Raw genomic sequence first — 4735 nt, forward strand, 5'->3', positions numbered from 1 at the left:
GGGAATCAAAGAGGGGCTTTACGGTTCTCCAACCTTTGTAATCCCTCGTCAGTTCCTCAATGTTTCCCGGGGTCAACAGTTTCACGTTCAGCTTCCATGTCCCCCTGCCCACTCTCTGATCGTCCTGTAGGTGACAGTCGGCCAGGAGGAGGCAGTGGTCAGAGAAGAACACCGGTGTGACCTTGGTGGATCTGACCTTGAGCTTCGGGGATACAAACAGGAAGTCTATCCTGGAACGGACGGACCCGTCTGGTCTGGACCAGGTGTATTGACGCGCCGCTCCGTCTGCAGGGTTGTTGAAGACGTCGCACAGCTTGGCGTCTTTCACCGCTTCCATCAGGAGTTTGGACGTGGCGTCCAGTTTGCTGTCGGCTCTGCCGGATCGTCCAGCCGCATCGATGATGCAGTTGAAGTCACCGCCGAGAATGACCGGCTTGGACGTCGCCAGCAGCAGTGGGAGCTGCTGGAAGACGGCCAGCCGCTCGTCCTTCAGAGCCGGGGCGTACACGTTGATCAGCCGGAGCGGAGCGTTTTTGTACATTACGTCTGCTACGAGGAGACGGCCCCCCACCACCTCCTTTACTTCGGTGATGGTGAAGTTGCCCCCCCGCAGCAGAATCCCCAGGCCGGAGGCACGGTTATCGTTGCCTCCCGACCAGATAGACGGCCCGTGGGCCCAGCGCTGCGACCATTGCCTGTAATTGCGGAGATGCGGCAGGCCGCACTCCTGTAAGAACAGCAGGTCGCTCTTGACCTTGGCCAGGTAGTCCAAGGTCGACACACATCGCGTAGTGCTTTTAACACTACGCACGTTAATGGATGCGACTTTCAGACCCATTTTAACAACTGTTTAAAGTCTCACCCGTCAGTCCGTTTGCTGTTTCCAGCTCTTGGCCGTGTTTCTGCATATAGGTGATCTGTGTAAAGTGTTCCACGATCCCTGAGCTGAGGTACGAGTTCTGTTCTGCCTCAGAGAGGGGGTCGTCGTTCCGCCGGGGTGACATCGGCGGCCTGGTGTCGGGTGAAGAGTCCGTGCGATCCTCGATCGGTTGGGGCTCCTCGTTGTCGCTTCTCCCGGTTTCCCGGAGCTGGTCTTCGCTCTCTGCGGTGCTGCTCCTGGTGTCCCGGAGCTGGTGTGCGCTGGGCACTACGATGCTGCCGGCTTCCCAGAGCTGGAGGGTACTGGAGGCGTTGTCGCTCCCAGTGTTCTGGAGATGGGGGCTGCCGATCGCGTCGGTGTCACCTTGGGTATTTTGCCTCTTTCGGTGGGACGTCTGACCACTTCGCTCCTGTCGTCTCTCCTCGTCAGACTCGGGGTAGTCGCTGTAGTCCGACTGCGACTCGAGTGCTCTTTTAACCCCTGGTGTAGTTTCGGCAGGGGCTTGTTTCCTTTCCTCTGGCTTCTTCTTTTTGGTTTTTTTGACCACCAGCTGCCATCCTCCCTGTGCTGCCTCCTCGTCCATGGACTCTGTCGTCTGGTGGGGAGGCTCGGAGCTGGGTGTCGGGGTCTGGCAGTTTTCGGCTTGACCCTTTCCTCGTTCATTGTTTTCCTGGGCTCGGGGCTTCTTGGAGGAGGTCGCGGCCGGGCGAGGACTCTTGGCCTTTTTTGGGACAGCCTTGCTTGTTGCCCCCTCCTCCTCCGCTGTGTTGTTCTTGGCCGCCTGGGCGTAGCTGAAGCTGCGTTTGGGGCAGACCCTGTAGAGATGGCCTTCCTCCCCGCACAGGTTGCAGCGCTTGCTCTCCTTGCAGTCTTTAGTCTGGTGTCCTTCCTGCTTGCAGTTCTTGCAGACGGTTGCAGTGCAGGAGGCCGCCACGTGGCCGGATTTGCCGCAGGTGCGACAGACTCTGGGTTGCCCCACGTACGTGATGTACCCTCGACTTCCTCCGATGGCGAAGCTGGAGGGAGGGTGGACGATGTTGCCATGGTCGTCCAGTCTCAACGTTGCCGTGACCTCCCTCTTGCTGGTCCAGATCCCAAACTGGTCGGTGACGTCGACGCTGTTCTCCGCCCCGTTGACGTGTCTGGCGAGGAACGTCAGCACATCGGCGACCGGGACGTGTGGGTTGTACACGTGTACAATCAGCTTCCGATTCCTCTGCGTTGGGAGGGTGAAGAGCGGCTCCGCAGTGAGAATCGCCAGCGGTCCTTCGCTCTCCTTCTCCTCGAAGACCTGAAGAAGCTTCTGGCATCCAGCGACGGTCTTAAAGGTGACGTCAAAGTGTCCGCTTCGAGGGAAATCCTGTAGGCAGAAGATGTCCGATGCTTTGAATCCACAGCAGTCGAGTTAAAACTCGTTTGACGATAAACTCAGGATCCACCGACGGATCCACTGTCGTTACCGTCACCCTGACGGTGTTTGGCACACCATGGCCAGGTGCCCGGGTGCCCTTTCCTGCCATTGCAGTGTCGATGTGGTCCTTATGCAAATTTAGGGGCGGAGCCAGCACACGAATCGACCAATCGCAGCAAAGTCCGCACTTTGCGAGCGCATGAGGTCGCAGCCAGCGTTCCAATCCGCTCAGATCCAAATAAGACCGAATAGGAACAGACTTGATCGTAGCCTCTCAGAGTTACTGGTGAACAGAGCGGGGTGGTGGGGGCTCTGGGTCTGTGTGATTTAGTGTTGAGAATCGTTCATTGACCAGCTGAACTGGAGGGGGTGTGAGGGAAGTTTTATCTCTTCCTTTTCACGTGATGCTGAATTTTTGGTTTGGGAGGAAGTTTATATTATTTTTGCCTGATCTGACAAATATTACTAAATGCCCCACGAACGGATATGACCAAACCGTAAATGTTTTTTGATCTATTTTTAATTATAAGCCAGGGGAGAGCGCGAACGCAGTCCCCCACTACCACAAATTTTGCAGTCGAGTATCCCGCATTTGGGGACATCGCAGGCGTCAGCACACCCGAAGTGCAATGGGCTAGCCTCGTCCTGGGAGAACTTTTTTTTTCAAAAAATATACTTTATTCATTAAATTTGCAGCAGTACATACAATACAGTTCTCATATCACTTTCCAAACGTACACAATGCAGATTATACAATTTGCAGGTTACGTCGAGTGCAGTACAATGAACACATTGGACATCATTGCAGTTCATGACACTCGAGGGTGTCTCATTGCATCATACTCAACACAGATTATTGCTTACAGATTCATTTCAGATTCATTACAGGTACATTACAGCAATTTGAATTTTACATTCTGCCCGAGGGGGTTTTTCCCTGATTTCAGCCCCTCGGTTTACAATGGCGGGAAGGCTCCAAACGGTTGCCTTTCCCCACAGGGCCTTTGCGGCGGCCGCACCCATACTCAGTGCGTCCCTCAGCACGTAGTCCTGGACCTTGGAATGTGCCAGTCTGCAACACTCGGTCGAGGACAGCTCCTTGCACTGGAAGACCAGCAAGTTTCGGGCAGACCAAAGGGCGTCTTTCACCGAGTTGATGGTCTTCCAGCAGCAGCCGATGTCCGTCTCAGTGTGCGTCCCCGGGAACAGCCCGTAGAGCACAGAATCCTGTGTTACGGAACTGCTCGGGACGAACCTGGACAGATACCACTGCATCTCTCTCCAGACCTTCTTTGCAAAGGCACATTCCATAAGGAGATGGGTGACGGTCTCGTCTCCACCGCAGCCTCCTCTGGGACAGCACGCGGTGGCGCTGAGAGTCCGGGAGTGCATGAAGGATCTGACGGGAAGGGCCCTTCTCACCACCAGCCAAGCTAGGTCTTGGTGCTTGTTTGAGAGCTCTGGCGATGAGGCGTTCTGCCAAATGACACTGACAGTCTGCTCGGGGAACCAACCGACAGGATCCACCATCTCCTTTTCCCGCAGGGTCTCGAGGACGTTACGTGCGGACCACTTGCTGATCGCCTTGTGGTCAAAGGTGTTTTCCTGCACAAACCTTTCCACAAAGGACAGGTGGGGCGGAACGGTCCAACTGGACGGAGCGTTCCGTGGCAGCGTGGCCAGGCCCATCCTTCTCAATACCAGAGACAGGTAGAACCTCAGCACGTCGTGACACTTTGCGTTTGTGTACCGAGAGTCTACGCACAGCTTGATGCAGCCGCACACAAAGGTGGCCATCAGGATGAGGGCCACGTTGGGCATGCCTTTCCCCCCTCTCTCTGGAGATTTGTACATCGTGACCCTGCGGACACGGTCCATTTTTGATCTCCAGACAAAGTGGAAGATGGCTCGGGTGACTGTCGCGGCGCAGGAGCGAGGTATGGGCCAGACCTGCGCCACGTACAGCAACACCGAGAGCACCTCGCACCTGATGACCAGGTTCTTGCCCACGATCGAGAGGGATCGTTGATGCCACAGTCCCAGTTTCTGCTTAACCTTGGAGATACGCTCCTCCCAGTTTTTGGTGCACGCCCCGGCCCCCCCGAACCAGATCCCCAGCACCTTCAGGTAATCCGACCTGACGGTGAAGGGGACAAAGGATCGGTCGGTCCAGTTCCCAAAGAACATGGCCTCGCTCTTGCTACGATTTACCCTGGCCCCCGAGGCCAGTTCGAAACGGTCGCAGATGCTCATCAATCTGCGGACCGACAGCTGATCCGAGCAAAAGACGGCGACGTCATCCATGTACAGGGAGGCCTTGACCTGAGTGCCTCCGCTGCCTGGGATCGTCACCCCTCTTATGCCCGCATCCCTCCTGATGGACTCGGCAAATGGTTCGATGCAACACACGAACAAGACGGAGGAGAGAGGACAGCCCTGCCTGA

At 56.1% G+C, this 4735-nt stretch overlaps 1 non-coding gene across 1 annotated transcript; it reads right to left on the reverse strand.

The window, feature by feature from the left end:
• Nucleotides 1-2822: 2822 nt before the first annotated feature.
• Nucleotides 2823-2983, reverse strand: LOC137324077 (U1 spliceosomal RNA). Its single transcript, XR_010963486.1, has one exon. It is a non-coding gene; the product is annotated as a U1 spliceosomal RNA (small nuclear RNA).
• Nucleotides 2984-4735: the final 1752 nt, after the last annotated feature.

The sequence above is a fragment of the Heptranchias perlo genome, chromosome 7 (genome assembly GCF_035084215.1).
Source record: "Heptranchias perlo isolate sHepPer1 chromosome 7, sHepPer1.hap1, whole genome shotgun sequence".
Lineage (NCBI taxonomy): Eukaryota > Metazoa > Chordata > Chondrichthyes > Hexanchiformes > Hexanchidae > Heptranchias > Heptranchias perlo.